This window comes from Orussus abietinus, unplaced genomic scaffold (genome assembly GCF_000612105.2).
Source record: "Orussus abietinus isolate OABI.00-Male unplaced genomic scaffold, Oabi_2.0 scaffold28, whole genome shotgun sequence".
Taxonomy (NCBI): Eukaryota; Metazoa; Arthropoda; class Insecta; order Hymenoptera; family Orussidae; genus Orussus; species Orussus abietinus.
The window spans coordinates 864,518-891,054 of NW_019394431.1; the positions used below are offsets into that span (position 1 = coordinate 864,518).

At 51.2% G+C, this 26,537-nt stretch overlaps 1 protein-coding gene across 2 annotated transcripts in view; it reads right to left on the reverse strand.

The window, feature by feature from the left end:
• Positions 1-26,537, reverse strand: part of LOC105701189 (poly(rC)-binding protein 2) — a 126,256-nt gene that overhangs the window by 84,175 nt on the left and 15,544 nt on the right. Inside the window, exon 1 of one of the 2 annotated variants that reach the window (XM_012427706.2) lies at positions 17,829-18,023. The exons of the other annotated variant lie outside the window; for it this stretch is intronic. The gene's annotated coding sequence lies outside the window, so the exon portion shown is untranslated. Of the gene's footprint in view, positions 1-17,828; positions 18,024-26,537 lie in introns of those variants that run through there. 2 annotated transcript variants of the gene reach the window in all.

Here is a 26,537-nt window from a genome sequence, read left to right on the forward strand (position 1 = left end):
TGGATCGTAAAGCGGGGTCATCGGGGGGTGGGGGGCACGGTCGTTAAGCCGGCCGCGCAATTGGGGCAATAAGGGAATATTTGACGCCCGGCCGATCGGAATTATTGCCCCATTGTCGGTACCCCTGCGAGTCAGTCAAGATATTAATGAACGCTAATGATCCCAAATTTCGGCACCCCGGAACCCCCCTCCGGCAAAGCATGGCAATTAAAGCCCATTTCAATTACTCCACTTGCGCAACCTCCTTTTGTTAATTTCTCCGAATTTTTTCTAGCCTTTACGGAGGCGAAGTCGAGGGTGCCCTGACATTTTCTCCTACAAACACGGAGAATTCTCATATACTGTGCTCAGATGAAAAATTCAGCTCCATGGTGTACTTCCGTTTTTATGAATTTAAAAAATATAAGCTCGGGTTTAATTGTCATTCATCTTGGGTGACGTGGGCGGAACCCATGCGATATCGTAAACTGCAGTCCTGGAACTTGAAAGCGTTCTCCGAACCGTTCCGTGAACTTCCGACACCTGTTCCGCGGTGACGGGCCGGAACGCGTCCACAGTCGATGCGGAGGCACGAGGGCTCCGGAACTTCCGCTTGCGGGTTTCATTTTCAATTATAAACTCCCGTCCGCTTTTTGTCTCGCGGTTTACGGGAGTCACGCACGACCGAAGGGAGCGCGTGAGTTGTCGCCCTGCTCCGAGGATCCGGAGCCGAACTCTCCTCCTCGGGCCCGCCGAACTTCTTGCCGCGCCCGCGATGGATGCCAATGGCATTAATTAAAGTGTTTAACGAACCTCGTTACCGAGCGATTCGTTAGCGACCTCGGCGCAGTTGGTCCCGCTCGGCTCGATCGACCTATTTAGTCTCGACGAGCTCCCACGTGCGACCGTCTATGACGTGTCGCCTATATTCGAAGGAATAGATATTATAGATTATAGATAGATACTCAGGAAACGTCCAAGAACGAGGAAACAACGGAAAAATTCCGGGATAAAGTCCCGGCGGACGCTGCCATCTTGGAGAACTACGCCTCACGTGGAGGCGCGAAACATTTAATTAATTCATTTATTTGGGATCCGGCGAGGTTCAAAGTGGGATTATCTACCACTCGTTGTCCGTTTGAAGGAACGAATATATCGAGTAAGTGTGCATGATCGAGAATGCGTATTAAAAAAAAAGAATAATCCGAGATAAGGTCCTGGGGAATACCTCGGCCGCCATCTTGGAAAACCGCCCATGCCAAGTTCCAATTGATAGACGAAATACCCTGTCTAAATAATTTTCTCCACGGACAGAGGCTTCCATCTCGAAACAACGCGTCCTCCACATGCTCGCGATGTACGGAGTAATGCATTTAATTACGATCGCGGCTTGCGCAATAATTCTCGGTCCAGATATGGCGGTTCGCAGGAAAGGGGCAGCGGGGCGCGCGAAAACGGGAAATTAATATCGCGTAATTATGAAAAACGCCTGGCCGGGCACTTGTTTCCCTTGCGTTGCCTTACCAGGTACCTCGTAATGCCTCATAACGTGCACCTCCACCGGCGTGGTAAACAGACTTCCCGGAGGATCTTTAATAACCCTTTGGCGCAGAAGGACTCCGACTTGGAGGCGAAAATTTCCCTCCATATTGGAGTCGGATCGGAAGCGTCCCCTCGGGGATATTAATAGAGCTCTAATTACTTCCCGCTATCGAGAAAAAGATCTAGCGGGAAGAAAAAGACCCAGTCAGCCTCGAAGTAAAACAAAAATATATATATATATTCGTGTTTAAGTAGACCATAATTAATCGTTTTTCCCGGGAATAAGGTAATAACTCGCCGGCGCAAAATGGCGACCAACTCGCTCGATCGTTCCCGGCGTCCGATTATTTTCACCGGTTTTCGGATCTTCTCTGCGTTTCGAGATATCTCTCCCTCTTCCAAGGATCTCGAAGTCGAGTTTAATGGCGGATCGAGAGGGCGCGTTAAACGCTCTCGTTGAGCGCTGGTAATTAGCGAGGCCCTCTCGACGTGCTCTCGCGTTTCATCCATTCCAGGTCATCGCCATTACCCGCTTCGAATGCGGGAGAGGGAGAGAGAGGGCGCTAAGGGGCGGCCCGCGCGAGGAAGGGAGACAGACAGAGTACTGATGCATACTACCGCGGGAGAGTCGGTGGATCGAAGATGGAAAGAGACAGGGCCGTGCATAATGGAATCCAGGAGAGACTGGCGGAATTAATTCAAGAGGCTCGCGTTTTGCCAACCTCCTCTGTCAGGGGCCTGATAAGTCCGATATATCGGGCATATTAATTCACTAGCGGCCCTTGATAACTCCCCGACGGATATTTTATTCCCACCCCTTCCTCGGGGTCGCGGAAAAGTGTCACGCGTGGTCGTCGCTGGTGATTTTTCCCATCATGGGGTCGAATAGAGACCGACATCGAAATTCCTACCGACTCGTGCTCGTTAGCCCCGCTAATTGGCGTCAGTTGGCTGCGCGTAATTATTGCGGAAGGGAGACAAAAATTAAAAAAGAAGGGGATGGAAAATGGCGCGATCCAGAAATCGATTCGACGTCGCCTCGTGAAAAGTGACTACGATAAATCGTTGCGATATGTCTGCACAAACCGCTGTGTATAAATTTCACTGACGCGTGGATATCATGGGAGGACTCAATTTACTTAAAAATGACGGATTACTTAAAGATCGACAGGATTTACTTTGACGTTTTGCAAATTCGCCGATAAGATGGCGATGCGGGAAATTTAATGCGGCATCAATTGTCGAGCTCGTTATCAAGCTTATCATTGTTACGAGAGATTACCGGGGGATCTTACTCCATGGTGATACTTAATCCATGGCGCGTGCAGCTCGAAATCGCGGGTCTTGGCCGGATGGGCCGCGATGTAATTAAAATTTACAGCGTAATCAAATCCATCTGCATTAAGTGAGGCCGCCCAGGTAAAACTGTAATCCACTCTGGCGTGGATTTGCGAATTAAAATTGGCCCGAGGTGCGAGAGTTTATTCGCGCCCCGCTCGTGTCCTGTCCACTCGTAACTCTCGCTCTCTCCCTCCATTTCGAGCGGATTAATTAGAGCGGATTAATTGCGCGACAAATTGATACCGGCGCTTCCCGGTTACTTCGTTGCGTTTGCCTCGTTAAGTGTCCCTCCTCGCGGTGTTGGTCGCGAAATTCAAATGGCCCCTCTCTCGGTTCGCTTTCCGAACGAACGACTGCCGCGACACGTGCCGGCTCTTCGTTATCGCATCATAATTACATCATTATTACGCGAGTCACATATCACGCTGATCGGAGTTACGCTCGGCGAGCTTTGAGTTCGATAAACCGCATTAATTAACACCGAGCCGCGATTCGATCGTTGAATCGCGAGTCGGTCGATCAGCTGATCGGTCATTTTTTTACCGAGACGCGAATTGATCGAACAGCTGTTCGACGATTTTTTTTATTAGAAACGCGAATTGGTCGATCAACTGATCGGTGATTTTTTTTATTAGAAACGCGAATCGGTCGATCAGCTGATCGACAATTTTTCAACCGATGCGCGACCAATCGGCGCGCGCAATTATCGGGGAAATCTTCCCACCTTCCGGTGCCTTCGGGCAATAATTTCCACGTACCGTGAAGAGGCACTTCGCGAAGTTCCGAAGTAATCTCCACTTCGGCCTCCTCGTGCTAACGATCGGGCCGCGCCATTGTGCGCGACCGATATCCGGAGGGAGGGTCCCGAAGGATAAGGGGGTGGCACCTGCCAGATGCGAACCTCGCCCGAAGGACTCCCCTATCTTATGAGAAGGAACGGAATATTCGAAGAAATCGAGAAAATAAACAAAAACAGAACAATGCGCACCCTATTAAAAAAAAAAAAACTTTGATAAATAAAAAATAAAAAATATGGGATCATCAAAAATAGGACAATCGAAAGTATTTCATTACAGGACATCCCTGTGAAAATGGGGTTCTGAGGTCACGTTGGCTGAAACATCGAAATCATCATTCTTGAGATAACAAGAAGGGTGCGCCCTTCGGGCATTAATCGTCGTTTGGAGGTAAAAGATGTTCATTAGGCTTAATGGGAGGAGCGAGGGTGATTACGGCGCCCCAAGATCGAAGGCTGCTCTGGTTGGCGAAGGGCGGAGGGGGTGAGAAAATTGGCGCAATAATTGTAGTAGACAATGCCGCGAGATTCCGCGGCATCCCTCGAGGGTGGAGGTCTGAGGGCCCTCCTCGGGAGATTCGAGGTCGAAGGTCAGGTCTCGAGGCAATGGGGTTAGTCGCGGGGGTGGATCGAAGCTTGCATCGAGGGGAGGGTGCAATGGTCTTGGCATCCCATGGTGTCCTTTCATGTTGCACCTAGCGATCCACCTCTCGATCGACGAGCAAAGTCCTCGCGTCCACCCCCTACGTAAACCGGAAGTGGACCGAAGGGAATGAGATCGCGATATTTACCCGGGAAAGTGGAGATGCCCCGAGATAGGAAACCCCGTGGTGAAACAAACAGGGTGGTTTCCGGTTCGCGGAATTGATTTCCCCGTCGAGATTCCTCGATCGGACTTCCGGTCGCAGGGGTGAAATCTCGCAATTCGGGGGTTGCTTTCCGGGGAGGTATTTTTCCCGAGTCCGTGAAAATGACGTCGAGGATGTAGGACGTGTTTCCACCCTCAAAGTGTCCCTCGAGATGACGTCGTCGAAAAGGTGAGACAATTTTACCCCCCGAATTCGTCAAGGTGGTGGCGCCGATACCGGGGGTGGCAAGACCCCCTTCAACGGCGTTTGCCCCAAACGAATTTCCCCACATAGTCGGCATTCTAGGGGGTGAAATCGGCGGAAGTGCATGCACTTAGGCGTCGTTACGCGGATGCGTCGACGGCGATAAAATCGACACCCCCCGCAGATCTGGCGTGCCATAGTGGTAGTAAAGGGCAAGAATTACGCGGAAACTCGCCATTCGATGGGGTTCGAGGGTGCTTTTAGGACTTCCTAGGTGGTTTAGAACCTAGGGTCGTTCCCAGACCTCGGAAGCAACCGAGGGTAAGGGGAACTCGACCGAGGGTGCGCACCCTCGAATACCACTTCCCCCGTAAAATTCGGAAAAAAAATAAAAACATTATAATCAACCTAAAATGGCGTGGGGTGTAATACAGGTTGGAGAGCAACCCTTTGTTTATCTTTAGGAGAATTTAGGTTTCACGGTTTACACCGTTCGATCGCGATGTTTGGTGGCTAGTGCGAGATAACCCGGGGCAAAGCCACCGAATTCGAGGGGTTGCAGCCCACGGTTAGGGGATGTTCCGAAAACTCCGTTGTGGAGGTGTTTCGCGGGCCTTTCGGCGCCATGGGCCCGGCCAGATGCAACGCGAATGTTTACGAGGAATCGTTAAATTCCGCCCGAGCGTGTGCACTAAAACGCGTCCTCCGCCATGGCCTCCGCAGCCCCAAAAAGAGCACCCCCGGGGAAAACGGATTCGTTGGTCGTTCAAATTCGTTGCCTAACGACCAAACAAGACCGGGCAAATATAAATAACCTTATACCAGGTTCGAGGAACGTTTAATTTCGCGAGAAAGAAATTCAATCTCGCCCTCCCCGTAGTATTTTTGAATTCCTCAAAAATGCCCCACGATCAAACAACCCCACGAAAAAAAATCATGCCACTCTCAAGGCAAATTTAATTCCGGGTGAAATAATTATATTACCATTAAATACATCGCATCTAAAGTTAACAGACACCTTCCTGCCATTTTCAGAATGCAGATCAAAGTGGAGATCGGCTTTAAAGCGAGTCTACTGTACGGTGAAATTTACGGGGGTGACGTTTCTCTACCTTCCGGATGCACAGTTAAGGGTAACAAAATTCCACTCGGTGGCGTTCGACAGTTTCTTATCGAGGAGGGTAGTTGATAAGAATTTTTCTCGAAATGTACATCCGCTTTAAGGACCACCCGGGAGGGATCGAAGGGGCACTCGTTCGGGACGCACCCCCGGGGATCCGTAAACGCTTACTTAACCCGAGGTACGAGGGTGTGAAGGCGCCGAGAAAATCGCTACGGTTTAAGACCGACCTCCGGACGTATTGCAGCATCCCCGAGTCCACCCCGACCGTGTAAGGGTGCACATATGGTCGCAACATCCACCCTCGTCTGGTGACTTATTGTCGTCGAGACATTTCTCTCTTTCCGAGACACCCTCTCGCCGGCTTGGCTCGACTGTCGACACAAGGTGAAAAATCGATGCAGTTTCAGATCTCGAGAGAAGCGGCACAGCCTTCGTGAAAATCATCCCCCATCCCTACCGAAAAAGAAAAAACACAAAAAATATATATATATTCTTTTTCAATTTTTCCTCAAATTTTTCCACTCGTTATCTAACGATTTCGGTGGAGTTTCATCTCGTAGCGATTAATTGCCTCGATAATTGTCCACGTATCATCGTGGGAGGCTCATTGTCTATTATGTCGTGACATAATGCCGCCTCCATGCGTGTCCACCGAGGGGCTATTCGCTCGGAAATCCGTGAAATCGATTGCCTTTGAATTCATATCATGGACAGCAATGCGATTCGGTAAACGAGTGACGATAGGCCTTTAAATTGATAAAGCGTTTCGGTGACTCCTAATGATATCTAGCGACATCCAGCCGATTTCCCCGTGACTTCGAGAATTAAAATCCACGATCTCCCGGGTGAATAATCCCACGGTGTCTACGGTGGGTCGGTGTGATCAAGATATTCGTCAGGTCTCCCAATAATCGGGATTTCCCGCCCCCTCGTATGTCTAAATTAACCCTCGATGTCGTCGACGAGGGCGGAGAGGGTGCAATCGGCCGAATGCGAGGCCGCCCAGGAAAGGCGAGGGAGGAAAAAGCGCGGGGGATGGATTTCGCCTCTCCAGAAGGGTGAGCAGCCGACGTAAGTGACGAGCTCGCAATTTCCTCTGGGAACGGGAGGTCCGACGAGAAAGATTTCCGCGACACCTACCGCCGCGGAAACCGCGACAAAACGGGAAAAACGCCGCCGACGTTGACGGAGTCGCGGTGAGGCAATCCGCCGAATGCACCCGGCGACGAAACTCTGGATAAATTTGGTCTCGTACCTTTTTCCCCTTCCTTAAAAAATGATCAGATGGTGAAAAAGGAAAAAGTACACCCTTCCGCGGAGAATTCCAGTTTCATGAATTGGAATATTTTCCCATGGAAATGGATGGGGATGTGCAGCGGCTGATAATACGATATCATCCCCGAAGCAGCCTTCCGCGGATTCGGCACGTCGGTCTGACGCGATAAGGCTCAAAACGGCACGTGAGTGAATTCCCGATGGGTAAGACGAGTGCACCTTAAGGAGATTGTACAATTACCGGCAGCAATACGGCATCATCCAATAAAGGGAAACCCTTTGAGTAAGTCTGAAAGAGCGAGCCCCGACACGGCGATTCGGCTAAGCAGGCTGACGAAACTAGTCCAAATAAATTGAAAATAGTCCCTGCAATTATTCGTTCGCTTCGAGGGATTACAATCGCGGTTTGCGAAGATGGACCTCCTTGGACTGAAAATCGCAGACTGGTCTCGAGGCCTCTCACCTGGAGATTCGTCAAGCCCGCGAGGTACATGAACGGTTGGGTATAAAGCACCTAAACTGGGTTAATTGCGAAACTGCATCGTGCAAAGTCGCCTGGACGTGCAAGTCCTTTGTTCTCGTCCAGAAAAAAAAAAAAAACATAACCTAAAGGGTGAACAACTTTTACCCCCCCAAGTTAAGCGACGTTGAGCTCGGGAGGTACTCGGATGGGTGACCGGGGGGTATAAAAAATAACAAAACTATAGATAAAGTCGATGTTACGCGGAAGATACCGAAAATTGGCGCCAAAGCGTCCTGAAAGGATGTAGGGTAGGTCGAAATAGCCGCTGTAAAGTTTCAGAGAGGAAGAAGTTCTCGACTCAACCTTAGAGGTTAGGGAAAGGCCCGAAAGTTCTCGAGGCGTTCTCGATCGCGATAACGCGGGAAGATAAGAAAAAGCCTCGGTAAGGGCTCGTCCAATGCTAAATAATGTTCCGTTTTACGGTTTCGCGATAACAGGCTTAACCTCTCGGTGGATTTATCGATTCCGGGAGAATCGCTGACGAACGGCGCGCCGATAAGGCCAGGTCGGCTCCTCGAGAGGCACCGGGAACGATTAAACGAATCCCGAGGGAGAAATCAAAATTCCAGGGGCGTGCGGAAAACACGCGGCAGCCGTGTTTCTCGAAAAACGTCACGATTCCGTTATTCCGTGGTTTCTTGGCCGTTCGGACGTGCCCCGAGAAACGGCTCGGTTCACGTCGGTCATAACACGTGTACCGGGAGATAATAGAATCCCTCTTATTCGAATTTTATCGCGGCAACGTGGACGGAATGTGGAACGGCGCCGATCATTACCGGATGCGGTGCTCCCGATGCGGAAATGTTTCCATAAACTTGAGCGCGGCCTCGCGGAAAACGCTCGTCCCGCCGCCATCTTGGAAACGTCCGCAATACCGGAAAGCGTCTTTTAGCATATAAACGCGAAAATAAGCTATGACAAAATTCCAAAAGTGAGAAAATTCCGGATTTAACGAGAGGCGATAACCCTTTGTACGTCAACCTCGTGTATACCCAATTTTTGAAGACTCGTCTGAAATTTAATATAAATATAAATAAATATAAAGTGGAAAAATCTGAAAACCATTCGAGATCAGTTTCAAGTATGGTATATCGGTCCGAAGAATATTCTTATCGTCTCGGACGTTTCTTCCGCATAATCTCAATTTTAAGTCGGGAAACAATGCGATCAAGGGCTGATTAAACGTCCCGATAACCGATTAGAATGAACGAGAAGTCGCGTGCGTCAATTAATCGGTCAATTATCCGGGAGGAAACGGGCCGATCGGAAAACGCGACGTTTACGCGACTCGTCGGGATGCATTAATGCGTCCGTCATTATCCGTGCGGGAGGGCCGAATATGGCTTGCATTGTAAGTGCTTCGATCGGCCGAGAGGAGAGTGCACGTCGTAATTGCGCCGAGGTCCCGATACGCCCCCGTAGTTTTATTACGAGCCGATCGGGGCCGATTTCACGAGCGGCGTTAATTGTCAAGTCGGTTTACGGGGTTCCTTCCTTTAGTCCGGGCCCGAAAAGCCCGATTAATCCGGAAAGGCGATCGTAATCCCGGTGTAACAGCATTCTTGCATTCATCCCGAGGACCGACACGCGCCGTTTAATCGCGACGTTTCATGGCCGTCGTTAATTCGCGACTCGGTTTTATTAGCCCTTCGTCTTCCGGCGCCGACTCGGCCCGATTAAACGTGGAAAATGTCGACCGGAGGTACGGTAAGAATTAATCGGGGAAAATTGATAATACGAAGGACGAGGGGCGCGGCAATTCGGAGGGCCGAATCCTATTTCCCGGTACCGAGTCCGCAAGGATTTGCGCCCCGTCCTGGACAAAGTCAATTTCCGGGGACATCGGCTCCTCCCTGGTCTTTACACGAGACATTTCGTCCCCCGATCGCTTCCCCGGCAGGGGCTCTGCAGGGAGGATCAGCAGGTGGCTCGTTTGCCCGAACTTGTGTCGAGTTTAGGGCGGCCTTACACGGACGCCCCAGGACGGGCAATCCGACCGAGGCGCGTCCACCCCCGGGATGTACGTGCGAGTGCGTTCCCCGCCCATGTCGCGTCGCCCGAAAGAGGAGGCGCCCTTAAAGCGAGGATGGTCCACTCGATGACGATCGACGGGCTCCTGATAAAGCGCCCAAATCGAGGGGCTACTCCCTCGGAGATCAGGGAAAACGATTTCCTTCTTTGAGAATCGATTGCCTTTGATTTCAGATGATAAACGAAATTTAACAACGAGGGACATTCGACTTTGAAATTGTGAGAATGAGTCGGCGATTTACAGCGATTTCCACGATTTTCTGTGATTTCCAGCTATTTCCACGTAATTCCCATCGTTTAAATCCAGGAATTCCTAAGTGTTTCCTTGGCCCAAGATCGCCCTTCCGAAATCATTTCTCTGAAATTGTTCTTCGAAGAGTCATCCTCGCTAAATCGTCCTCCGAGAATTATTCTCGAAATGTCATCCGCCTAAATTTGCCGCGAAACATTCCTCCCCTCCAAAATCATTCCCGTAAAAATCGTCCCTTCAAACCCATTCTCCTAAAATTCTCGTCCTAAAATCGCGTGAATTAACATCGTTCTTCTAAAATCCTTGCGCTAAAATCGCGGGTGAAAAATCGTCCTTCTAAAATCCTCGCCCTAAAATCGCGGGCAAAAAATCGTCGCCCTAAAATCGCGGGCAAAAAATCATCGCCCTAAAATCGCAGGGCAAGAAATCGTTCTCCTAGAATCCTTGCGTTAAAAAATCCCGTGCAAAAAATTGTCCCCCCCCGTAAATGGGTCCCCAGCCGTTCCTCCTGGCTTCGTAAAATTTTCAAACGTCGAGATCGCCCTTCTTTGGAAAACTCCCGGGGACCCGAGCGGGTCAAAGTGAAATTACGCGAGCCCTCCTTTGCGTTGGCAACCCTTTCATCCCGGAGCCATTCCGCGAGGACGGCGAGGTCGGCCGAGCTCGTTTACGCAAACATCCGAAAGGGCCATCCATCTTGTTCCCGTTTCCCGCGGGAACCGCGGCGCGTCTTCCCGTAATACGCGCGCGGCCCGAGAGGCGGATCCGCCAGCCTCCGGAATCCGTCGCTACGGCATCCCATCTCGCCGGCCAAATTGACTACGTGAACGAAATAGCCCAGTCCGGACCGGGGCGACCGGAATCTGCTAACCGGCAACCAGAATCCGGTACCGGAGAGCTTCGGGCAATCCACCGGCGCCCAAGATTGCCGGGCATTCCGGGAGGACCGGACCCGGATCGTCCGCATCGATCGCGTCATCCCAGGGTGAGATCTCTCCTCGGAGGTCGCGTTGCCAATTACTGGAAATCGGAGCCGACTTCATCCCCCGTCCGCCCTATTCTCAGATTCCGGGACACCTTTCCGAGAGCCTTCCAGAGAACAGAGTACGAAGATTTCCCGAGTCGCTCGGTAGAAGTCTTGGAAGAAATTCCTGGGAAAAATTACTCCCGAGGAAAAATTTCGGGGGAGTCGCGTGGACTCCCAGAACTTTCCACCCCCTCAAAGTTATCCAAAGAGGGGCTATTCGTTCATGAATCATGGACGTTGGTGCTCGGAATCGCGAATGGAAAACCCCTCAAAATCTTTGACATATACCGAAACGTCAGAATTTGAAGGTTGAGCGTCCCTAGTTACCGAATCGCCCTGTTTTTTTTTTTTTATAAGAAATCAAGGCGCGATCCAAGGGAATTCTTCTTGGAGAAGAATTTCCCCGAGGCGTTCCAAGAAGGGTCCGGGGTAAACGATGGGGTGCGTTCGGTCTACGGGAGAGTATCCTTGCCGCAGGGGGTGGGCCCCCCCTGGCGATCGCGGAGGGGCGGCACGCATTAATATTCATTTGGGCCGACCGAGAGACGCGCATATCGCGGGAAACTGGGTTATTCGCGGGAATATTGCCCCCCTGCGATATGCACCCCGGGTCCGATCGAAGTCGTTGCACCGAAAAGGGGCGGCGAATTATTTATCTCCCCTCGGCTCGCTCGGGAAATATTTCTGAGGTAATTCAGACATTCGGGAGAACCGGCCAAAACATGCCGCCCAAGAAAGACCAGAATTCCCCATCAACGATATTTCCCTCGAGGATCCCCTTGCCCTCGAAAAAATAATTTCAATTCAAGAGATAACGAACCAGAAATAGAAGACGAGCTATCGGCTGCACTCGGCACTTGCATCGTACCTCCACCCCCGTGGCAACGACTTGGCCATTCGGGCTTTACGCGTCGGGGGTACTTTATTATTCCGTAACGTATGACAGTCCGCCGAGTACCCATAGAGGATGCATCGGTGCATATGCATCGGTACATCGAGTATTCCGCCGGAATTCCGGGAATGCCTCCCAAGCCGACAGTAGTTCGACCGACGGTCACCCCGGAGCCTGCACTACTTCTAATAAAAGCTGCATTTTTTATAAGACGAACTCACGCGGGGAACCTCCCAGAGTCCCTTTTTCCGCGGGAAATTGGCGCAATCGACGGGAGGAAAGGGGGAAAGAAAACGAGTCTCATCCGAAAAATTCATTTGCCGCGGCGCTCGTCCCGTCTCCTGGAGTAGGAGCTTCCTGCGGAAAATTCAAGGAAGATCGAGAAAGAGAGGAGGCTAGGGGGAAAGGGGCGCGAACGAGCCGCGAAGTTGGCCATTGTCGAAAGACAAAAGCCTCGGAGCAAAGTCATAACTCCCCACTCGTAACCGAGCACTTGGCTAACTCCTCCCCGGGAAGAGTCCTTGGTCCTTGGTGCCTCCTCCTCCCTCCCCGCGCATGCTGCGTCCTCCTATCTTCCCGGAAGACGACGAAATTAGGCACCATTTTTTAAGGCGTCGATTGATCGATCTTATGTCGATATTTATCCAAATCTCGGAAGAGTTCCGCGCCAAATACGTATAAGTACCATGGGTGAGTTCTTCACGCCAACCTTCAACGCTTCGACATTAATAAAGCTTATCTCCAAACTGGGTGCACCAAATAATCTAAAACTATGTAAAGTTATAAAACACGTGATTATAGAGGCCCTAAGGAAGAACGTGATGTTCGTGAAATTTTGTTTTTCGAAAAAAAAATATCCTTTTCTTTTTTCGTCCTTGTCCGAGATGAATGCAAATTTTTACTTCGAAAAATGGAAGAAAAAAAAAAATATTCCGTGCCCCCAATTTGAAGAACAGTTTTATAAATATTTTCACCTTTTGGTATGGATATACGGTATTTTCCATATAACCTAAAATCCCGATTAAAATAATTTCAAAGTCCAGTGTGCTTGTGATCGCGATCTGGAATCGACGCAAAAAGTGCGTGCAGGACCTAGACTCCTCTTCTGCACGGCGTGGCGCGATCGCTGGACGCGGCTAATTCCGTGGAGAAGCCCCGACCGAGTCTTTTGCGCAATTCGTCGCGGCGAGTTCGTCGCCATTGTCCGCTCTCGTCGAGTAGCCGAGAGGATCCGAGAGAGGACCCGAGAGAGGGCCGGATCCCTGGCAGCGGCCCCAATTACCTCGTCGATCCGCGAAACGTGCCGTCGTCCCGATAGATCACCGAGCGAGGATTGTTTTTGCGCGCGGTACAATTTATAGATCGCAACGAGGCCGTGACAAAACCTCCTGAAACCGCCGACCCGGATCAAGAACGAGGTCTCCCGATGTTCGATAAGAGGGAATCACGGAAACCGATAAGTGACGTGAGAATTTCCCACCAAACGATAACCCACGCGTGCTCTCCTCTATCCTCATGCAGTTCAAGGATTTACAATGCTCGAGATCATGAAAAAAATCGTTGGAAATTACCGAGATTATTATTTTAAGGTCAAGCGTCACCTGTTACCGAATCGCGTTGTTTATGAAATAAAATCGAGGGCAATCGGTTCTGAAAGAAAGAAATCGTTTTCACTGATTTCCGAGGTAATGGCCCCTTGACGCGGATTGCCGATGGTAATTGGTAATTGCCCACGTGACCAGGAAAATGTGCAAATTTTTCATAAAGGTCAAAAGGGTAAACAAAAAAAATAAGAAAAGACACACAGCGTCGTTTACGGGCGGGCCGACGCTTGCCGAATCCCCTAGATGCGGCTTGAAATTTCCCCTAGGATTAACCCGGGGAATTTCTCCGGCACAAGGGCCCCCCGGTAAATCATTAAACAAAGACCGTTCATACAGGTGGCGGCAGTCAACGGTGGAATAATTCCCCGAGATAGACGGACCGTTGTCGAGCATCGGCGATTGCACCCGCCAAATGGGAATTCACCGTCGACGGACGAGGAGGGAGGGAAACCTCTAGAGAGGGACACTCGCAAAAGAGCGGTGACATTAATTACCCTCCCGGTTTCCAAGATGGCGGTTGGTCGGAACGGTCCGGCAATTTGTTCGGCGATTTAGATTTTTCCCGCGATGCCTAGTAGGCCTGTCCGCCTCTTTATTTTTACCCCTCGTTGCAACACCTGCCGGGAGCACCTAGTAGATGCGATTCTCGCAGAAATGGCGATTCTCTATAAATATCCGTGGCGAACGATTCGAAGAGCGAGAGAGAGAGGGCTCGCCTGGGACACGGATGCTGCGTCTCGATGCACGCACCGTGCCGGCGCTTCATATATACCTGGTGTATACCTGGTACATACCTGGTATATACTCGCGATGTCGTCATTCAGCGGATAAGCACGACAAATCGCGGCCAACGTGGGCGGGCCACGATCTGCGAGGATCTACCAAAGAGACTTCCGGAAGTGTCGCCGAGATCTCGCGTCAGGAATAACGCATCTCATCGGGATCGTCATAACATTCATTATAACGGCTCAAAAATGTCACCCGGTCGAAACGCTGGACTCTAACCGGCCTCTTCCACTTATATCTAATTTCTTAAAAATTTGGAAAGCTCGACATCGGACCATTTTTTTTCCCCCTTTCGTACACATCCCACGGAAAGTCGGACTCCGACGAGCCTCTTCCACTTAATTCTGAAATCTCATAAATTTCGTAAAAATTCACGAGACATTTGTAAAGATTTTTGTGGTTAAACGCGTCATTCAATTAGGCCCCGGCGACGCCCATTAAAAATCCCCGGGGAAGAAGGCTCGAAAAAGTGGGCACCGTCATTAAAAAGCGCGTCCCGGAGTGGTGGGTTCGCGCGTCGTCGCGAACGTATAGCGGGGCGTCTCTCTCTTACGCAGGGCCGCGCGCCTCGCGCTATCTCCGTCGGGCAGCAGGCCGGGTCACGACGAGAGGCAGGTCAGGGAAACCGCGCGTTAATGCAGCGCCGCTGCGTCGGAGCGACGTCTCTCTCTCTCTCTCTCACTCCCTGCGACCTGACAAACGGACGGAAGAGAGGTAACGTCGAGGCGGACAGAGATAGCAAAATTACGCCCACCGGCGATAACGACGCCTCTCTCTCTCTGTTCGCCTCTCCGAGGCGCAAACTTTTGACGCGACGCCGCGTCCCGACGAGGCCGACGCGTCCTCGTGTTCCAGGGGGACCTCCACGAGAGAAGTGGGAGAAACGGCACGGAAAAGTCTAAACAAGGAACGCTCTCCCTGACGCAGCTCGCGGAACTTACACGGTTTCTCTAGAATCTTGCGAAACGAAAAATAAAAATAATGGAAAGAAAAATCGAAACAATGGAAGTTTCAAATTTCCAAAATCGAGACCCAACGGGATTACAGGTTAAGATACCCAGTCAAGGTTTTCCATTTTCCCGGGGCCATTTCTAAGGGATTAATTGCCCGTGTAACGCAGAGTCCATACGTGCGAAGATCCGTGCTTGCGTTTTAGTGCTCGAAAGCTCTTCAACGCGCCTCAATAAAAAATGGCGGCGTGACTCGACTTCGCCCTCGAGGTCTCGATCCATTTTCCCCGACTTTTCCGACCTCGATGAACGGATTTCAGACATGAAAACCTTACGAATCAATCAAACAATGAACGCACCAGGGTGTTTATTCGCTTTACATATTTTTTCCTTTTTTTCCTTCGCATAAAATAAATTCCATCGTTTTTTCGGTCGGATGAGATTTGAAGCGCGCGCGCTCTGCAACGATAACAGGACCTGGCAGATCCTCGATAACGCGTTCGATAAATCGAACGACAGGAGTTGCTCCGAGTGGCAGAGGTCGGGGAGGCCTTAAGCGGTTCGGGGATGAAAGCCAGGATGAAAAACGCCAAATTTCGAGGAAAATTTGCAGCCCTCTCCCTCCCACCCTCCATCTCGCTCACTCTGGCGTCGATTCATTGTCCCGCGGGAGGAATTCGCGGCGACGCGACGTCGACGCGTCGCCGCATCGGCGCGTCAAAACGCGCTATTTCGGCCGCGTGCGGGTTATTAAAGTCTCCCCGGATCGGCGGGCGCATCTCCCGGCAATAATAGCCTTCCCCGAGGACGTCTAACCCTGGACCTGAAAACCGCCCCGCGGAAAAGCTGCCGCCAAAGCCGCACGAAAAAGGGAAAATAAAAAATAGAAAATAACGCTCCTTTTCAGAGAGCCGGAGTGACGGTCACCAAATGGAAGTTCATGAATTAACAGGGAGTAAAAAATTGGGGAGGCGAGCTTTTCCGGATTATTCCCCCCCGCCGTCGGGGGAGTACCCGCTCGGCCGTACCGCGCGGTTTCCGCGACTTGACCGCGTCGCGGAACCCCTGCGAGAGGACTGGACCCTTAAGCGCCCTCCCGACTAGCGCCGAGGACTCTAAACTCGAAGCTTTCGAGTTTAAATTAGTGCGAGGGACCCGCGAAAGCTCGCTCGAAGAAGACCAGGGCTTAAAAAGCCCGCAAAGCCGTCCGACTCGCCCAAGGCATTCGCTTTGCTTTCCGCGAGCCGGCCCATCCATCTCCCCCTCGTTCGTTTATTGCGGAACGGCCCGTTCTTAATGCTAATTATTATTATCGTTATCATTTCATAAGCGGGGCTTGATTTCCTAGGGGTCGACGCGTTCTCCAAAGCTCGGAGGCTCGATATTAAATCCTTGGGCTGCGTTTTTTTTATCTCGCCATAGTCGCAGCCTTTTCAGCGTCCTCTCTTTCCGCCTCTACGCATTCCGGGGGGAGACGAGCACTCGAAAATTAAATGTGGACCTCCTCTTGAAAGAGAATGTAAAAAAAACATGCTGAGCGTTTGCGAGATTTGGTCGGAAGATGCAAGGAAAAAAAAAATAGCCGCCGGCACGGAAAAGGGGAGAAAATTAAAATACAGAATATACATGTAATAAAGAGCAGGTAAGACTGCGAAGACTGGGAGGAAGAAATGGGGAGCGTTATCGAAATTTCGTTGCGAGTCATGAATATATAAGAAAAAAAAATGAGAAATTGGGAAAGGTAGAAGCAACAAAGAAAAGGTGCGCGCAGCCAGTTAGCCCGATGCGTTTAGGCGTGCACAGGTAACGAGGTTCCGGGAGAGTGCGGCCGACCCGCCGCGGAAAACGGTCCCTGGGGCGAGTCGGCACGCCTCGCTAACTTCCGGGCTCCTCTCGCCCGGCAAATCCGCGCCGGTTTTCCCTTTGCGGATAACTCCCTCCGCGCGGATTTACATGCTTTTTTCCGGGGGCTTCTTCCGCGGGAAATCCTTTTCAAGTGGGTGGCTGCGCGCGGGGGTCCTTTCCGGGAAATCTCAGGACTTCCGGGGGCGCGGAGCCCCCGGGGGGAGGGGCGAAACACCCCCCGAAGTAAGTTGGCTCCGCTAACTTCCAAACTGCCGGTGGCTCGCCCGCGCTAACCGGACGTTGGCGAAGTTAGCGAGTCACGAGTTTGCGGGAGGACTTTACCGGACGAAACGGCCGCACAAAAGATGCACCCTTGCATATATCCCCCCTATCCCGCGGGATATATCCCCGGATTCGCCCTGCGTCCCTTATAACGACCTAGACGGCCAAAAACCAATTTCCTGACTCGTCGACCTTACACCCTTCACGATCTCTCGCACTTGTAAAATTTCAAATCTCCCACCAGGGTAATATACGATATAGACGTACCTACGTCTAGGACAGTCCTTCTGGGTCGGTGCTGTCTTCTCTTAAGTGTACCCAAAGACTGGACCTAGAGGGTCCACAGGAGCGAGGGTGCACCTCGAGTGTACGGACAGGGATGCCGGTCAATCTAACCTCCAAATCTCCTCGAAACCTGCGTTACGCACCCGCGTACGTTTGTTGTACATCGACGCGATCGAGGGAAATTAAGTTCGACGAGGCGCAGGGGTACCGGAAGAGAAAAAACTAGATAATGAAAGAGCACTTGCCGGTGAGGTGGTGTCCCAAGATGCGTGGCCGGCGGCGGGGTGGCGGAGACACTGCGGCGCACACTCGGTAAGCGTCGGCGATCTCGAGCGGTCGGGTGGTCGGAGGGCCGGGTGGTCGGTGAGGTGAGGTCGGTCGGTGGTAGAGAAAAGAGAGCAGGTAGGTCTGGACCTTGGATGGTTACGTGGTGCAGCAGGGCCGGGGGCTGACGCGACACTGATCGCGGCGTGCCCGCGCCGAGCGGCCACGCGCATCGCGCGCGCGCAGCCCGCATTCGCGATACGTCGGCCGCGGCCCGCCACGCAGCGCCGCCGGCCAATCAGGGAGCGGGGATAAGGGAAGCGGGCGACCCTTCCCCCGCCGGCGGGGGGCGCGGTCGGCAACCGCCGCCGCGCCAGCCGCGCGCCGGCTCCAACGGAAAGAACCAATCACCCGCCCGGCCTACCCGCATCCACCAATCGACGCGCGACCCAATGACCCATTGAGCCGCGACTTCGAGTGTTCCGACCGCTTTCCCCTGGATCTTCCACCGCTTCAGGGGAAATTCCCGAATCCGTGCGTTAATAAAACTTCGAAGATATAATACACGCTTTTTCGTACGTATATCCATGGAAAAAAAAAAATGCAAGATCGATATACTAACTACGTTATGAAGCAAAAAATTTCATACGTGATGTAGTTATGTTTCGCAGTTCCTATTCCTGATGCGGGTAAAGTTATAAATTTTAAGTCTTCACGTCCGGATGAGGGTTTGTATAATTGTTACTCGATTATTTCCTTATTAAATTGTTTTAAGTAAATTTTATATGTTTCTCGAGGTAGGGGGCGCGTTTGCCCGTTTTATCGGGGATATTGCAACGCGTTAAATTTACGCCGGAGTTTAGAACTTGTTTTAGTTATTCCAGGGTGTCGGAGATGGGGCCAATGATGTTGCAGGACGAATCGAGTCCCGGCAACAGGTACTAAGCTGCGCGACCCGCTGACCTTCCTGCACGGTGCATCCATCCGGCAGGCTGGCTCCCGGGAAATGCAGTTACGACTGCAATCACCGGCGCGATTGTCCCGCGTCTGATTGGCCCTCTCCGGAAAGTTCCCGATGGCGCGAGAGCTCGTTTCGAGAGATCGCAAACAGGCCGCTCGTCGCCTCGCTTCGAAAAAGGAATATTATCGGGGCTAATTATATGCCGGCGGTTTAAAAGGAAACTTCGCTCCCCGAGTGGCCCTCCAATTGAAAACCAGCCGATCGCGAGAGCGGATATCTCGCTTTTGAGTGCAGTTTAAATATTTAAGTCTCCCTTTGATCGCCGGCGCGACATCCTCGAGGGTCGTGGAGATTAATTCAGGGAAATGAACGCGAAATTAAAGCGTTAAGTGCGCCAACTGCATCACTCAGTCGACGAAAATCCCGCGGTTTCGAATTTTTTTATCGCAAGGGTTGCCTCCCTTTCCTGAAATTCGCCCTTTTCAATTTTCTGCATTCGAGAGATCGTCGAAATTCAATGGGCTTTTCCTTGAATTTCGCCATTTCCAATTTTCTGCATTCGAGAGATCGTCGAAATTTGACGGGCTTTTCCTTAAATTTCGCCATTTTCAATTTTCTGCATTCGAGAGATCGGCGAAATTTGACGGGCTTTTCCTTGAATTTCGCCATTTTCAATTTTCTGCATTCGAGAGATCGGCGAAATTTGACGGGCTTTTTCTTGAATTTCACCATTTTTATTTTCCTGCATTCGAGAGGTCGTCGAAATTCGACGGGCTTTTCCTTGAATTTCCCCATTTTCAATTTTCTGCATTCGAGAGGTCGTCGAAATTTGACGGGCCTTTCCTTGTCCCCGGGAAAGGGGAGGTAATAATTTGTTGATTAACAAATTACCCGACCATGGTCGTGCCCAGTTCTCCGGGCCTCGAATCGACGACTTCATTGAAGTATGAATATTTATGGTGCACTTGAATTCGAGAGCGGCGCGCGTAATTGGACGGCTGTGGGTTTAAGTACCGTTTAAGCATTTAACTCGCCGTGTAAATAAATCGGCCGGCTTCCCGAGGTTATTTGGGTATTCTCTTTCCGGGCCCGGCCGTTCTTTCGAGTCATATCAACAACCATTAGGGGTCGTTGGCTTAACTCAAACAAATGGACTGCAATCCCCTTTTCGGAGCCGCATGCGGCACGCTGATAGCCGTCCACGTATTTCCACTCCTTACGGATAACCCGCCCATTTCAATGGGTTTTAATTGGTTTTCAGCCGGCCTCGTAAAAGGACCCATTTGATTAGCGTCTTCAAAAAGAAACGCATTCAAAGGCGAGCAATGGGAATCGGAATCATCTCCTGATATTACACTTTTGATCTTGCAGACGAGAGAGCAATCGGCCTTTCAAAGGGTTCCAAAGGGAATTTTCCAAAATTGATTTCCACTCCGGGCGGAAATTAACGAATTGAAAGTAACGGATGAAAAAAAAAAGAGTCCACCGAAAAACCACCGCGACAACCGTAGCCATGAAATATTCTTTTTTCTTCTGCGGGGAAATAACGAAATCGATCGGGGCGCCGAGAAAATTAATTAGCGATATCAATATTATACAAACTTCCTGGAAGAAGTCGATTTACCAGGAAAGGAACCGATAACCCGAGGAAACTTCTTCTAATTGCTCCTCGAGACGGCGGAGGGGGCTAATTACCGATTAATCGAGTTTCCACGGCGAAACCGCCGAGGCCGGTCGCGAGTCGGCCTCGAGTACTATTCTTTAATAGCCAGGTGGATCTTCGAGTCAAAGCGAGCCAGTCGTCCAATTAAAATGCACGCCGCGTGTCCGGAAACTCCGGAGGGGGGGCCTTTTATTAGCGATTCTTCCGCGAAAGCGAAGGGAACATTCCGGGCGACGTGACGGAATTGAATGGCGGCATAAACGAGGGAATCGGATCCATCGAGAGGAAAAGTCGGGAAAGTCGGGAGCTCTAAGTCGGGGAGTCACGTTTTCGCGTGCACCCCTAAGAAAAGGTGAGTCGCAACAGGTGACAATCGAGGGTGGAGACCCCCGCGACTCGGCGTGCTTCATTCGAGCCGAATCTCCGGAATATCGATGGAGTTTGTCGACACTTTGTTCGCGGAAAGTCTCTTCCCATCGACTCGACTTTCGCCGATACTTCGCTCTAAACGCGACGTCGCCGCAAGACGTCTCGACTCGGGCCAGCGTCGCATCTAAATGGCGGGAAAATATAAAGAGGGAGGACTTTTCGATTTATTTCAATCAGCGAAGTGGAAGCCGGTAGACGTATGAATGCAAGTCTTGCCGAGCAACGTCGAGCGACGTCGAGCAATGTCGAGCAATCGACACGAAACTCGAGGTCTTGGCCAACTTGATCGTAACTGCTCCAGCGTCGAAGCTTCCCTCCATTTATGGAGCGCCATTGCTCGGGACTCTTTTCAGGAAGTTGCGCCACGGGAAATGCTATCGAAAATTCACTCGAAAGTGTAAGGAGCGTCTCTCGGGTATCCGACAAACTTGGGACCCCTTTTCAATGCGTTCGAGTCGGGCAAGGACGGAGCCGATGGATTAGTAAAATTTCCAGTTGACGTTCATGCACATGTATATACATTTTTATGACATTCCTCGATTATTAATTCCTAGATCTTCCCATCGCCCCATCCGCGTGGACCCCATGAGATGTTTGACGTCAGCTTCCCCGAGTACCCAGTCGTCCGAGAGCATCGTCCAAGGGCTTAGCCGTAAAGGCTAAGGATGCATAAAGCCCGCAGGTGCAGGTGCAGGTGCATAGGCTTGCATTTGCGTTAACGGCTCGGTCGCGGCCGCGGCGTAAAGAGGCTCTCGCAATATCGGGGAGGCGGAGGTCAGAGAGCGTGGCGCCGCCACCGGTGGTTGGCAGGACCAACGGGGACGCGGAGAGTGTAATGTAAACTAATTAGCAGCGAGTCTACGGCAATTAAGGCCGCCAGAGTGCCTCGCTCTGACACTCCGTCGACAGGCCCTGCAGCCGCGCCACTCGGCTCAGGAACTCGACAACGGAAGTGCACTTTCGATCCCCCCGACCGGGGCCCACTTCGAAAATTTTAGGGCTCCAAAATTTTACCCTAGGTTCTAGGTTAGGGAGATGCCTAAGATCGTGCCACCCTCTTCGAAATTCGGCAACGAAAGTGTACTTCCAATCCTCCCAACTAGGACTGTCTTCGAAAATGGGCCCAAATGGGAAATTTTAGGGCTCCAAAATTTTCCCCTAGATTTAGAGAGATTCCCAAGATCGCGCCACTCTCTTCGAAATCTGGCGACAAAAGTGGATTTTCGGTCTCCATTAAAATCCCCGTTAAAAGTTCCGGGAGTCCCTATATTTCCCCTAGGCTTTTTGGCTAATTGCGCCGAAAGTAGTTTCTTCGATTCCAAAATCGCCTTCTAGAAATTCGGGCTCCATATTTTTCCTCTAGATATTCGGCTAGGGAAATGGCTCCGTTACGACTGCCTCCGACTTTCGCTCACCCGATACGTCGTGTTATCAGGCTGTAATGCAATCGACCGAGAGCAATCGAACGGGAGTGGAGAAGGCGACGTGGGAGTTTACACCAGCGGAGAGGGAACGATAATAGGAAAACAGTAAATCTCGAATTTCTGTTTACCGAAGGGCTCGTTCCGCCGGTCTTGGCGGGCCGCGATTCCCGTCTGACCAATGGCGGACCGCGCCACTTGGAAAGTCCCAACAAAGCGGAAGAATTGCCGGGGGAAATGACCGACCCGACCTAAACTGGTCACTGGATCGTAGGCGTTCTGTTCCGCGACCAGATAATCCGGATTCGATTAAAGTGAATGTACCGTGCCGAATTGAAATTCAATCGAAAAGCGCCGATCTGCTGCAGGTCGCGCCGATGGCCGCTTTATCGGGTGGCGAACCCGATAAGGGGCCGACTTGTCCGATTTTTAATTCGAGAGTCCATTGATCAAAATAAATTCCCCCGACACACCTCGCCCCCTGAAATGAGATCCACGTAATCTGAATAAATACCTGATAAGAGAAAAATAAAAAAAAATCGTAAATAAAAAGAGGCCGATTTCTCCGATTTTTAATACGTTACCTGTCGTGAGTCCATTGATAAAAAGTAATTCGGTCGATGGACCGAACCCAGTGGAACGAGAACGTCCACAGAATCCAAAGATGTACGCGATGAGGAGGGAAAAATCGTTAACAAAAAGGGACCGATTTTTAATTCGAGCGCTGTCACCAGTCCATTAAAAAAATGAACTTCCATGCAGAGACCGAATCTCGTGGAACGAGTTATGTCCGGGAATTCGGAAAAAGTGTACGAGGGAAAAATCGTAGGGAAAGGGGGATGGTATTTAATTCGTGCCCTGTAACGGGTCCATTCAGAAAAGTAAAATCCCTAGATTGATCGAGTCTCGTCGGTGGATTCGGAAAATCCGCGGATCCGGAAGGAGCACGTTACGGAGGAGGGGGAGAAAAAATCTCCTGGAAATCGGGGTGTAGGTGAAATCGAGAGAGGCGTTTTAGTCGCACATGATTGCACCTGAGACGGCATGATTTACGGAGCGTGCAGGATATACGAGGTCTTACCCGAGACCGGGAGAAGGTAGAAACTCCGTCTACGAGCGATTCGAGGAAACGTCTTCGAAGGAAAGTACAAAAGAAGAGGGCAAGAGGGACCGGGTGAAAACTTAATTTTCTCGAAGGCGTAGTGAAGTTACTCGCGATATGACTAGATACGAGAGGGACGATATACGTCTCGATTTAATTCCGTATCAAACCGCACGGCCCTCGCGATGTCCCAATAAATTAACGCTATCGATTTTGCGCCGGGGGATAAATGATTGCCGCGTCCTCCCTAAATCACCTGCGACCAGAGGAAAAAAAAGAATGGCCGGGTGATGTGTCTCCATCGCGAAACGCGTCACGATACCCGGGGTCAAATATGAGAATTTCTCGATATCCCTGGCCTTTCCTCAATTGTCCATTAATAAGCGAGACGAAAGCCTCGAACCGAGGCATTTTTTTCGGAATAACTCGAAATTCCATTATCGTGAAGAAATAATTCCACATTCCTACCTCGAGGGACGCCGGGCGACGTCGTCGATCGCGACCTTGATTGAAGCGGAGTCGCTATCAATTTAGCCGGCGGCCATCTTGGATCCTTGGGTTCGCCTCTGCTCTTGAGTCCTCGGAGTTAATAAGGAGTTCATTACGTTACCGCGACCCCGGTAAGGCGATACCGTACAGAGGGGAGATTGCAGCGCGTTTGCAGATTATGTTTTTAAATTAACCACCCCCTCGGGCTAGAAGAGGGGCGGTTGCCCCGGGGTCGAGGCTCTCCGCCGACCTTGCGCCGGTAATCGCGAATAAATCCAGGAAAGTCGGAGAGATTCGCCCGCCGGGGGAAGAGTAAACGAGAAATGGGGTAGCGCGAGTTACTACCGACCATTTGTTCCAAGTGAAAACGCTCTCTTCCTCCGTTTGCAATAAGGAGGGAGGCGCGCGTTTATTCCGGGGGCGAGAGCGAGTCTGGCAAATTGATCGAAGTCCCGGCTCGATTAACGCCTCGTTGTCCGTCCGATGTCTCAATACCGTGCCGGAAGAATTCCAGATTGTAATTAAGCTCGAGGGGTGGCGGGTTTAATTATTAATTAATTTTACCCGTCCACCCGTCTGACGCTCCTTGCCGGATCCACTCTTGCCAGTGGAGTTTTCGAGTGGATAAGCGTCGTCACTGGTCAGACTCGGGACGCGTCTTCATGGCGGCGGAAGACACCCCATAAGAAACCCGGACCTTATCCGCGTCGTTCGGATTCCCATGAAACTTTTACTGTCGGAGGGTCTTAACGTAACGTCTTTCTAAGTGGCATCCCGGCAATAAAGCCAGGATTTAACAAGGTAGTCGAGCAAAACCGGTGTCGCCGTGACCGGAGGGTGGCGGCCCGGTTTTTATTATAGCCCCGTGAGATAGCCGGCGCATTATCATCCGCATGGCGGACTTTTTCCCGGCGATGACGATTACCGACGTGGCAAAAACCCGGGTGCCGACTCGCCGGGTTTTTCTCTCCCGTTTCCCCTCGCCCATTGTTGGGAATTTCCGGCCGCGGGTGCCACTCGGAGTAATTAATTTTTCATTATTAATACACCAGCCGGTCAAGGCGCACCCCCGCCCCTTTGCTGCAGGGTAGCCGAAGACCGATTCGATGTCGAGTGGGATGGAAATGAAAAAAATTAGGGAAACGAGAGGAAACGGGTCGCCCAATTTGCCTCGCTTTCCGTTCTTCGAGACTCTTCGGGAAAGATCAAAAAGCCTCCCCGGAGTTCGCCAAAAGACAAATACACCCCCGATGCGCTCGATCGCCGAGTCGAAGGGACCCTGGAAAGGGGCAAGAGGGGGCAAAAGGGGCACCGCGATACCCGGGGGACGTTGTGGACTCGGACCGCGGCGTCTGCACACGAGGGTGCTTCCGAGGGCGAAGAAGAGCTCGCCAAAGCGGGGCGGAAAGAGCGAGGAGAGAGGGGGAGGAAACGGGGCGGTGGGTGTAGCGAGTCAAGGAGCGACAGAGAGGCGAGGCGGGAGGGGAAGCGAGAGGAAGGGGCGAAGGGGAGGGCCCCAGAAGTGGAGGAGTGTCACAATAGCCTGCAGATTGGACAGGCAGACGTACAGTCTGATCCCCCGGTACAGTCTGCCAGGGTTGGTTGGCGTCTCGCGAAACTATCTTCGGGTCCCGTGAAGTACCGGGCCGACCAAATGCCGATATTACTACTTCTACAAATACAAATATCCCGCGGCTAGAGGACGGCACCCTCTTCGCGACACCCAGTGGTGCTCAGGTTGTCGATTCCTGGAAAATGTACTAAATCCGACACGTCCCTGTACAACCGATCCATATAATTTGTTAACGGGGTCTTTAATGCGTTTTTAAATGTTTCAGCGTACGTGCGATGTCATTACTTTTAGAAATATAAATATCCTCCGGTTGGAAGGAGGTATTAAAATTTTCCTGGCAGCCAGTGGGTCGATTCCTGGAAAGTGTACAAAATATGACAGCACATCCGAACGACGTTTCTGTACAACGGTTAAGATTTTTTCACGGGGTCTTTAACGCAATTTTAATGCATTTCTTATTTTAGTTCCTGTACCGAATGGGATGGTTAGGGTGGTTTTGGAATTTTAGAAAGTCCCAGGGGAAGGAATAACTACAGCGGAGGATACTCCGATCATTTGTATCATCCCAGTGAGCGGATGACATCCCCGACCCCGCCGTGCAAAGTAGCTGCATATTATGCATTCTCCTGAGTAGGTGCATCGTGTGCACGTGCCGAGCGGGGATGCAGAATGGCCGTCGATAAAGTAGGATGCTGGAGGAGTCTGAAGAGGGGCGGAGGAAATTCGCACACGTAGGTGGAATTAAATTCCCCTCCTTTTTTCCGGCGACCTCTAACGTCCCTAGTATCCTTTCGGCCTATTCCTCGTCCACCCTCGAATACCCAACTAAAGAAAGGAGGACTCGATGAAACTCTCCAAAGGATTTGGCACGTATAAACGTCCAAGTCGTCGCGAAGCGGGAGTAAAGGCCGACATTGAAGTTTCACGAAAAATGGCGTCCAAAACGGGAAGCAGCGTTCTTGGGTGCGCTCAAAAGGGTGGTGCATTCTACGAAAAGGCGGAAAAAGGGAGTCGGGATCGAGTCATTCTACTTTTACGCTTACGAGCTCGAG